Here is an 11,458-nt window from a genome sequence, read left to right as displayed (position 1 = left end):
ACATGGATCTCATTCCATTTCTGTTGGGCAGCCTGCCCTGGGACAGTCTCATCCCTTTGCTTATACATGAGACGCTGAATCCAGAGACACATAACGAGGCTCTGGTTGAGCTGGGGGTGGTGCCGGTGTCTCCTGACTCCTAGGCCCAGCACCTGCAAGGCTCAGGCCCTCTCTTCATGCCCAACAGCCACCATGCCAGGTTAGGACATCAGAAACACCGCCAGGGTCTTCCGAATGAACTCCTTATACAGGGAAAGTCGTGTCACAGTGTATGGGACAGAGCAGGGAAAGGTTCCTCCTCACTTTGTCCCTGTGATCAGGTCAAAGGCCTCACTTTGCCTCGGAAGTGCAGACAAGCTCTTCTGGGCTGCCTACCGCCCCACCTTCTGCTCTGTTTCCCCGTGTGTCTATCGTGCTGTCCCTCGGGCAGAAGAGGGTGTGATGCCTTTGCCAACAAGTGGTCCCCCTTTGCTGAGGAGAGTGAGGGAAGTTGTGTCCCTCCGGCCTACAGCCTCGGGCCTTGAGTCTGGAGAGCGCTGATGGCGGTCCCACAGGTGACGGTCGGAGGACCTGGCACGTGCTGCCGGGCCCACTGTGGAGGTGTTGTTCTGTGATTCTTGAACTTAGCTAAGATCAGATCCTACTTTCTGGTTGTTGATCAGTTGGAGGAGAAGATGCCAGAGAATTGAGAAAAAGAAAGTCCAGACCAGCCCTGTGAGTGAGAGGCACAGGGGACCCGAGTCCCACCTGTGTGTGGTGCCTGGCGAACTCTGGTTGAATTTTCAGTTCCTCCCCGTATATTCCTCTATGGCTTAAGGAAGGGGCAAGGCATGTCGTGGCCATGATCTGTACTTGTCCTCACAGGGCCCTGTGATCTACATGTCCGCACTCCCCTTCTGCTACTTGGAGATGAGGTGGCAGTTTTAGGAGCCTGAGCCCTGCTGAAGGCACAGCTGCCAGCACCGGTCTTCTCCCAGACTGGCTCCGTTCACCTCACCTGTCACCTCCTGCTGAGCCCCCAGGCATTAGTCAAGGTAGGTGCATCGGAGAAACGTAAGCAGGGACCAACTTCTCCCCCTGGACAGACTGGTTGGTGAGCAGTGGAAGCCTGGGGCCTTGCCCCAGCCTGCTGGCCAGTGCCTCCTCTTTGTCATAGGAGTCACTGGTGACATTTTTGCTCAGCAACTGCTTGGCTCTGAATCTGCAGACCCACCAGAGAATGCCAGCTGGATTTTGCCTTTTGAAGTCTGTCCTTGGGATTTGGCGGAGTAACTGGATGTGTGCTTAGAGCATAGTGGTTGACACTGTCACCATTGTTTACCCAGAACTTCGTGTACCAGGCATGGCTCTCGGCATCAAAATATAGCAGTGCATTAAACCTCCCTCCTGGTGGGTCTGTTTTGGTACAATAAGCGTCCAGCCAGCATCTGAACGTCAGGGAGATAACGCGGCCAGTGAGCTCGGGTCAAGCACGTTCTTCTCCAGTCACTTTTACTCCATTGTTCCTTTTACTATTCCACAGTCATTAATTTATAAAACAATACTTTGGTACAGGAGCAGAGCCTAATTCTCTCGTGCTACTCTTGGTGGGAGTGAGTAAAAGTGTCCAGCCTGAAATGCGGCCACATTTTGTAGCTCAAAAGCTATCTAGACACATGTAGGTGGAGTTTTGCTTTGGGGCTCTGACCACGTTGGTGTCCCCCGGCAGCGCCGCTCCCCACAGGCCCCTGCCTTCAATGGAGCAGGAGGTGAGTGTGGGTGTCACCGTCCCCACGTCCCTGTCCTCATCACACTCACGTAAGTTCTTGTATAGGCTGTCAAAGTCATTTTTGTTCTTGTGTGTTTCTAATTTTCGCTTGGTCACCTTTTCTTTTTCTTTTTTCCTTTTTCTCTTGTACTGCCCTGTGAGCATGTTGTTGCGTCTGAAAAGGTGGGCTGTGCACACCCTGCATTGGAAATAGCTAGATCGCCCTCCATGCTGTCTCCATCGCTTTAAAAAGCAAAAACTTAACAGCTGCCTTGGTCCTTGTATTATCCTAGTCATCTTTTTATTTTCTAATTTTTTGGAATATTTGCTTTGTTAGCACATCACCCACTGGTGTTTGATACCTGTTAAAATCCTTGCTTTGAGGAATCTGTTTTGTCCTCCTTATATTTGGTGACAAATGCGCCCTTATTAAATTTATTTGTTTGTTTTGAAGAAGTGAGATGCGAATTGATTTAGGCTGCTGCTGAGGGATTCTTTTCATGGAGTATTTAAACTTGGAAAGTCAAAGTCTGCAGCATCTTGCTCGATTTCTGCTTTTACACAAAAGTGCTCAGCACACGGTTCCTGGCTGTCGCTGTGTGACGTGCGTGATGGCTCTTCCTGGCCGGTGGTCACTGGTGAGTAAGTGGCCGTCTCGGGGGTGAACAGCTGTTGGAGGAAGCAGTCACTTTTTTTTTTGCATTCAACTCCCCCGTGCCATTTACTTTACTTTGCCTTCATAAAGGGGCAGTATCGGTTCTAAAATCCATGCCACTCTTTTGTTCCCTGTATGAGGCTGGTTTTTCTGAGTATCAGGACAACATGGCCTTCTCCGAAGAGGCTGGCTCACCTGGATCTGGTGGACAAACGGACCGCTAAAGGGGACCGTAGGTTCCACTCTGCTTCAGCCAGTGGGCATTCAGAGCCGGGTCTGTGGTTTGCCTCAGCAGCCATGCAGGCCTCCCTACACCGGCCTTTACTTTTAACCCATGTTGGCAGTAAGTAGCTGACTCGTTGTCTGTTGCAGCTGACATCCACCATTGACGGCCGTGTCGTTAGTTTGCGGTAGTGAGTGTCCAACACCCCAGTCAGCCGTGTAGGAAGAAGCTTTGGCCGACCTAGGACCTTGGATTCTCACCCCCACCATATTTCATCTCACCCGGGGGAAGGGTTTGGCCACCATCATCATGCTGACCATGAGGCCTTGTTTCTCCTTTCATGCTCTGGTCCAAATGTCGGCACTTCATCCTTCACTGACTTGGTCTTGCTTGAGACAGGCCAGACTTTCTGAAAGAGTCCATCACATTCTTGGGGGGAACAGAACAGAAGTAAGTGTCGCAAGTAGAAGGAGTCTAGGCTGTCCGGGTTGGCAAATGCAGGCTGGGATCTCTGATGGCTGGGCTGTGCCCTGGACACAGGCTTTTCCCGTGGCTCCCGAGGGCCCAGGGGTCGGAGTGAGAACAGCCTTGCCTGGGTTCCTCCATCCACATCTGCTCACTGGCAAGTGTGTCTGCTAATTAGGAGCTCCCCCAGACCTCGGGCCCTTCAAAGTTCAGACCACGGGAGAACTTTGAGTCCCTTCTCCTGGGCCTCCTTTGTGAGAATTCAGTGCCTTCTGAGGTGCCCCGAGCCAGGAGATGCCTCCCCCTCCAGGGAGCACCCTTTGGAGGATTGTGACTCACTGCATCATGCTGTGAGCTTGTGGGGTTCTTTCCGTGGTCCCTGCAGAACCAGTCTTGAGATGGGCTTAGCAACGGAAATGACAAGACAGGTTCCAGGGCAGGGCTAGGGGGAGGGAACAGGGGAAATTTAATGTGACTTCAAACACCTAGGTGGGTTCTGGAGCTGTTACTAAAATGGGGAGCCTGGGAGGTACCTGCCAGGAATCGAATTCCAGAGTAAATGGTGGACATGAGGGATATTTAAGATGCCATTTGTCATCCAAGTTAGGACTTCAAAGAGGCACTCGGGTCTATGAACCTGGGGCTCAGGTGAAGGAGCCGGACTAGAGATACACATTGGGAGTCGTCATTCTTAGCTGGTGTTCACAGCCGTATAGAAGGAGCCGGACTAGAGATACACATTGGGAGTCGTCATTCTTAGCTTGTGTTCACAGCCGTATAGAAGGAGCCGGACTAGAGATACACATTGGGAGTCGTCATTCTCAGCTGGTGTTCACAGCCGTATAGGTGGATGAACTCATCTTGAGATGTGCAGACTAAGGCTGAGGGGGGACAAGGCTGTGCCTCGGTTGGAGGAAAGCCCAGACCATTCAGCTTTGGTGTGTCAGTCAGTGACATTTGCGATTTTCAGAGCAATGCCATTTATCCTTAAGGGGCTAGGGGTTGGGGAGGGCCACCCAGGAAGAAATCTGAAGGGAAGGTTGTGGCCACGTGTGTGCATCTTGGGACGATGCAGAGGGTGCAGGGTCCTGGAGGGGAGACTCTTCAGAAGCTGGAGTTGGAGTGGGGAGTGGGGAGAAGGTAGTCACACTCACCTGTGAGGGAGGGAGGGAGGCCTAGGGAGTCCCCAACCTACCGGACTTGCTTTCCCATGAACAGAAGGCAATCAGACAGAGGATCTGAGGTGAAAAGGGATGGGCGCTGGGTGAGGAGCCAACCTGGAGAATGGTGCTTGGACAGTTCTGGAATAGTCTCCCTGCAAACTAGAGTTAAAAAATCTCAGACTCTTAAGAACATTGATAGTGACTGGGGAGGAGACAGTTCTTTTTCTGGCCTCCTAAGGGTAAGGCATGTATCCGGGGATACACAGAAGAATCAGGCAGTCTGTTCCATTGGTTTGACCCTTACCAGGGGGAACAGAGCAAGTTTAAAGGGGGAGAAGGGCAGTGGAGGGAAACGAGCAGGGCCCCGTGTCAGGTACCAGTCGGCCGCCCTACTTGCGTGTTGCATTCACATCCATGCCTCCCAGGTGGTCGGTGGCAGCCCCCTTTTGCAGATTGGGAAGCCTTCTCAGAGGGGTTAAGGAATTGGTCCGTTTAGCGGCTAGTAAATGCTGTAGCAGGATTCAAGCAGGGCCTTGTCAGACTTCAAGGGCATGTTTTCTCTACTAATTCTGGTACCTCCCTGTTGTACCTGGAATGGTGAAGGGGGTCAGTTTTGGAGCCTTTCAGAAAAAGTGCGATTCATGTGCCTCAGGACTGTTTCACAAAGCTCAGTGTTCTTTGATGGTTTGGAAGCACCGCAGTGCTTTTCGGCCCATAGAGGTAAGGTCTTACTCCTTTGACGATGACGTGGTTGCAAATGACGTACAGGTGCAAAACCAGACTTAGCAGCTTCTGAAGGGAAACTCTCCAGTTCTCCCTTGATAGACTTTCTTCCACGGGATATAACTGTGCTGCAGGTTAGGCCTGAGCTTTCCATATGAAGTGAGGGTTTCTTATCCAAAGTTAGCATAAAACGGTCAGATGAAGAAAATCGACGTTGACAATTTATTTTTGGATTTCATTAGACAAGATGTACTATCAGTTCATGGCCCATGTAGCGAATGAAATTGAGTACAGAACATTGCATTTCTTACTTTCTATTTAGAGTTCTCTTACAACATAAGGTTGCCTGCTTTGGAACATCAGCTCCACCACCAGGGCGCCTGTCGGTGTGTTGGTGTGATTGCATTTACACAGTGAATGTAATCTGGGCTTCCTCAGCCGCAAACACTCCAGTGCAGAATCACGGGCTGTAGCCATCTCTTAGTCACGCAAATACTTCTAAAATTATATGATGCCAGAAAAGAAAGAAGAGAGAGAGAGAGATTGCCTTTATCAAAGATCCTTTCAATTCTAACTGCAAACTGTTGTTGAGCAGCTCTGGTTTCATTTGGATATGAATATATACATTTCTTTGCATTTAACCTGGGTTTTGGACTAGAACACCAAGCTCTTGCTGTCCACAAGCCACAAAAATAGTAGCCAAATTGCACTCTTGTGAAATATTTTATTCTTTTTTTCTGAGAAAGGATCCTTGAACTTGGGACTTGGGCTGTGATTTATGCTTTTTGCTTTTCCCACCCATCTTGTAATCTCACTCCTTCCCACATGGCCCCCAAGAGGCCGTGGTCTCAAAGGAGAGGGCAAACACCCAGTTGGTCACCATGCAGTGCTGCTGTAGAGGGAGCCCAGCCAAGACCTAAAGGACATTATCAGAGAGGACTTCCTGGAAGAAATGGGCTGTACATTCAGTTGTGAGGACATAGTAAGTGTCAGTCAGGAGAAGGCATCAAGAGGATGGCTCACGTGGCAGGTGCAGCCTGGGCAGAGGCCTGGAGGCTTGTGGGGTGGGGACTCGGGGAGAGTGTCTTGTGTGGTCCAGGGTGGAGGGTGCCTTGCTGGGGAGGACACTGGAGATGGCCTAGGGTGGAGGGCTTTGGAAGAGTTTGGGTTTTACTAGACCTGTCACAGGAGGCAGTGAAGGGTGTCAGCAGGAAATGACCCTCAGGAAAGGTACTTCTGGTTTTGCTTCTGATATTCTACAGAAAGTAGGGTCGGGACGGGCGACAGCAGGTATGTCTCTCCCTTTGAGACCCACCCCGTCATTCATTTATTCATAACACTAGCACTTCTGAGTGTCTAGGGGAGAGAGGGTGGACCCACATTAGTAAGCAAAATGTATTTGCTTCTTGGGAGCTTAGCAGTGTCAGAAGTTGACTTAACCTAGAATGTTCTTGGAAGAGAGGAACAAAGTGCGGAGGTTGGAGGGAGGGAAGGCTTCCTTGAGAAACATTCAAATTGAGCCTGGAGGCAAGTGGGAAGTAGGAGCAGGTCAGGGGGCCCCTGAGGTCAATGGGGACCTGGGTACTGAGGTGAAGCTGGGCGAGAAGTGTCGGGGGTGCGGCTAGAACTCCACCAGGGAGCCTCTGAAGGGTTTGAAGTGGGGATGATGTAATCAAATTTGTGCTTTGGGCAGGCTGCCCTGGCTCTGTGTGTGTGTGTGCGTGTGTGTGTGTGTAGCAGGGAAGAGGGGGAGGGTGCCACCAACTGGGGGGGGTCATTAGAAGACCATTCACAGGCTGGGAGGTGACCCGTGGGAGAGGGGCGTCGGGGCTGCTTGGGAACTGCAGGGGCAGTGTGGATGCCGGATTTCCTTATGGGGAGGGCTTGTTAGCGGGGCCGCCCTAGCGGCGCCTTTTGGCTGGAAGTAAAAAGATGGAGGCCGCTAGGTGGACTTTACTCTTCTCTCCTTCCCTGCCTTGTGTGATTATCTTAGCTCAGCCAACATTTGGAATAGAAGAGCTAAGTTTCAGGGTAGCCCAGGAATTTGTTGAGCTCGTTGGAGTGAGATCTGATAGGATTTAGGTTTGTTCTGCATGTTCACTTAGCTAGAAACGTCCCGTCTTTCGGATTTCCATAGGGGTTTTATTCTTGATAAAAATTGCGTTCTTGGTGAGAAGAAAATTAATACAGCTGTTGTCTTTCTCAAAAAAAACCATATCTTTTAAGAACATTAATATTCAAAAGAATAGGAATATATAAAAATGATAAAGTAAGGCTTTGGTGTAGTTTCTTTGGTTTCTGAGTTAATGTGCAGTTACAGCCTTTGCATTACTTAATAGCACATCCTTATCAGTATTTAAAGAGCTGTTAGTGAGCGCCCCAGGCCCCACCTCTCAAAGCATCATTAGTTTGCTCTGAAATAGTGAGGTCATAAAGGTCTTGATTACAGAAACCAAAGAGTTGGTTTATAATATGCAGCATAGCTCCCTTTAAAAAATAATAATAGGATCAACATTAAGAAAGTGGAAGATAATTGATTTTTTGAAAGCTGAAACATAAACTTTCTTGTGCTAATGTTGCAACTGGAAATTTTGAAAAGAAAAATCCTTCTGTAATATCATCTACGTGGAATTCATATGTGCCTTTCACGTTTAAAAAGTAACTGCGCAGTGGTTTTTGAAGTCAAGAGCATTCCAGCTGAGATACTGACATTGATGGTTGCTGGTTTTCAATGGAAGGGCCTATATTTGCCTTCTTAGCTTTTTGTTTGTTTGTTTGTTTTGTTGTGAGAGGGTTGAGTAGTGCTTTGCCAGCAAGATTTTGGGGCAATTTAGGGGCAGATGTCGTGTACCAGCAGTGAGAAATTTCCATGCATTTTATTTTCTGGACATCAACGGGGCACTTGTGGGGTTTGTGCCTGCAGGCTGGAATGCTACAGGACTCCCTGATCCATCACTGTTATGTCCTGGAGCTGCTCCGGTCAGTGAGTGATTTTCTGTGGCTTGGAGGTAAGGTGGTCTGATGTAGATGATCAGATGTGTAGTTAAAGTGCTATTACTTGAAGTAAGAGAAACACAGAAACATGGCTCTAAAAATACAGGATGAGGGAGGAGAACTGGCTGAGCTGCTTGCAGTGGGGCGTCTTCTCAGGTTACTTCCTCACCGTGATTCCTGCCAATATCCGCCCCAGCCCTGCACGGTAGTCCTGCCGAAGCAAGCATTCACTTTGCTCAGAAACTCACTGAATGTCCTTGTGCCTCTGTTTGTTGGCTTTTTTTTTTAAAGAAAATCTTGCCCTTTGCTTAAATGCCATCCCTGCTACTCACCTCTTACATTCATTCTTCTGGACTTCGTCCATACATAGCTGCTGAATGGATGAACAGAATGTAGTATCTCCATGTAGTGGAACATTATTCAGACGTAAGAGTGAATAAAAAAGAAAAAAAAATAAAGGGGAAGATGAAAAAGGCCACCTGTTCTGGGAAGTCCACCCTGACTGCTCAACCCGCCCTTTTCCCTTTTAAACCCATTCCCTTATGCTCCACTGTACTCTTTTTGATAGTATTTACCACCTTCTAATAAACTTTAACGTTTTCAAAAAAAAAAAAACAGAGAGAGATGCTGATGCCACTTCAAAATGGACGAGCCTTGATAACAGCATTTTAAGTGAAAGGAACCAGACAGAAACGGCCACATATTGTTGATTTCAGTGATCTGAAATGCCCAGAATAGGCACATGCAGAGGCAGAGAGCAGGTGTTGGTTGCAAGGGTCTTGGTGGAGGGGGCATGGGGAGTGACTACTAGTGGACAGGGGTTCTTTTGGGATGATGGAGTGTTCTGGAAATAGATGGTGGTGAGGGCTGCACAACCGTGAGTGTGCAGAAGACTGCTGAGTGCTGTCTCTGGGAGTGCCTGTTGTTGGGGCGGCTTTATCTTTTTCTCACCCTGCAATGTGAAGTGTCATCTTGTGCTGTGGCATTTCTACTCCTGTGAGTGGTGAGGATCAGAGACTTTGCAGAGTCATGTTTCTTTTTTCCCCCTTGCTAAGTGTAGGCAAAATAGGTTTAAGCCTGAGAAATTGCTCCATCTGCAGAAATGTCTTTCAGTTTTGCACAGTGTAAAAATCTTGAGAGCTTTTTAATCGTTGAGGACAGTCTGTGGGGGGAAACAGCCCGTGAAGCCTGAGTGAGACATGGAAGATGCGCGCTTTCCTCCCTGACACGGGTGGGGATTTCACCCCCGTTCATACAGTGAAGGGCCCAGACCCGTGAGCGGAGTTGACACTCGTGAATATTTACGTGTATCCACTGCATCATCTTGGATATTAATTCCAAGCTGAGTCAGTTTGTGGCGGCAGCCTCATCCTACATCAGGAATTTATAGTATCTGCTCTTTGAGGTGAAGACCAGACAGACTTGATTATTTAACAGCCTCCCTTGAATTGATATCTCAGATTCCTTTGTCAAAAGCAAAACAGCAGAAATACAGACGTCCTTTAATGTCGCTGTGACTTGGAACTGGTTTAGTCTCAGTGCCTCAGTGGCCTTATCTGCGGGTGGGGGAGATGATAACAGTGCTTCCCTCAGAGGGGCTGGTGAGGGGGGAGTGAGAAGCACAAACGAGATGCTCATGAATGACCGGAGTTAGTGCTCTCAGCCTGGTGAGGCCTCAGGGGCAGAGATGTCAGAACAGCAGCCCTAGCCGGAGCTCGATCCGCGTTGGCAGCTGTTACGATCACTATCACCACTGTGGGTTATCAGGTAGTTTTAAGACTTGGTAATATGAATTCGCGAATAATGTTAAAAGACTAGACATCTCAGATCCAGTTTACATAGTTCTCAAGATTTCCTCTTGTTACGGAAATGACAGGCCAGCCAAGAAACAAGCACCACTCGGAGGGTTGGAGTACTCAGATTTATTACGCCGGTGGGCTCAGAGGGGCTTCTGCTCCGAAGCTCTGAGCACCTCCAAGACGTGCACATGAGGTTTTATAGGGTTAATTACAAGTATGGGGCTATTAGCCAATAAGCTTGAAACAACAAAAAGCAAGGAATCAGTACACTGGAGCTTATCAATTTGGAACAGATCACGTTACTGACGCTAGTTGAGCTTGGATTTACGAGTTAGCTTGTTAGCCCAGTAACCTGACACTAAACTTTATATTTACAAGTTAGCCCAGCAGAACTTATATCAGTAAAACGACACTTATCACACTTAGATTTGTGACTGAGCTCGTTAGACCAATAGACTGACACTAAACTTCAGATTTATGAGTTAGCCCAGGAGAACTCAGATCAGTAATCCGACACTTATCACACTTAGATTTGTGACTTAGCTTGTTAGCCCAGCTGGGCTTTTCCTTCACACTCAGAAATAGATGTTTTTTCCCCATCTTAAATCTGAGTTGAGTCTCTAACAAAATTCTGTATTCCTCCATTTTTTGCTTTAATTCTCCATTTCTTAAAAAAAAAAGTTTTAAAATGGTGTTATTGGGGACTGAACTGAGGGCCTCATGCATGCTAAGCACATACTCTCCCAAATGAGGTATAATCTCCCCCCTGATTTTTTTTAAACTTTACTTTCTTAATATTCAGAGGTTAGAGGCCTCTAATTCTTTTTCTGGAGACTTGTCCATGAACCTGTAAATCTATAATTAATGGACAAAACTTGGTTTAATAAAAAAATCAATAGAATATTTTGCAATCCATCCAAAAGGAAATGCTCATTGACTTAAAATGATTCTCCTTTATGGTGATTTCTCCTTTTTGGTCTAGCTTAATTTATTAACAGCCATCCTCATCATCATAATGACCAAACTCACTGTAAGTGGTCACCTACCTAAGGCTAAAATACCTTCCTCAAGTTTTACTTCATAGCAGGTGTTGGAGGGTAGGTATCAGTGTCTCCTTTTTTGCAGCTGAGGGATTGAGAGATGGGCCAGCTTGTCCCAAATCACACGCAGCTGGCGGTGGGTAGCTCGGTGCTGGAACCCTGGCTGCACAGGATGCATTCTTAATTGCTCCTCTAATCATCCTCCCGTTGAGTTGTTTCCCGAACTCCTCTGAGCCCATAAATGACCGATTTTTGTGATCTCAGCCTGATGAGGCCTTGAAAGGAGAGACACCAGTGAGAAAGTGAGACAGAGTGGCATAAGTTAAAATTGTACATTTTCACAAATGTTTTATTTTCAGGTAGTTACTTAAAAATTTAGTATTTTTTTTTTAAATTTAGTGCTCTGTAAGCACTAACAGCAAAACATTAAAAGTAATTATAGTGCAAAAGAGAAGTGGGCTTTGAAAATCCAACCATTGCTAATGATGTTACTTGTTTTTCTCTAGTGGCCCTTATTGTCAGAAATACTTACAAAGACTGAATTGGTTTTATGTAGTCTTAGTATGGAAGAAAAGATTGTCAGAGACTATTGTACGTAAAATCCTTACTCTTTTCTTTCCTGATGATGAATATGTTAGTTGTTTTCATG

General features: G+C 47.4%; 1 pseudogene; it reads left to right on the top strand.

Annotated features, from left to right (window-relative positions):
* Positions 1-11,458, top strand: part of LOC140692026 (trafficking protein particle complex subunit 9-like) — a 64,989-nt pseudogene that overhangs the window by 5,932 nt on the left and 47,599 nt on the right.

The sequence above is a fragment of the Vicugna pacos genome, chromosome X (assembly GCF_048564905.1).
Source record: "Vicugna pacos chromosome X, VicPac4, whole genome shotgun sequence".
NCBI classification, from domain to species: Eukaryota; Metazoa; Chordata; class Mammalia; order Artiodactyla; family Camelidae; genus Vicugna; species Vicugna pacos.
Note: the sequence above shows the minus strand (reverse complement) of the source record. Positions and strands in the feature narration are given on the sequence as shown.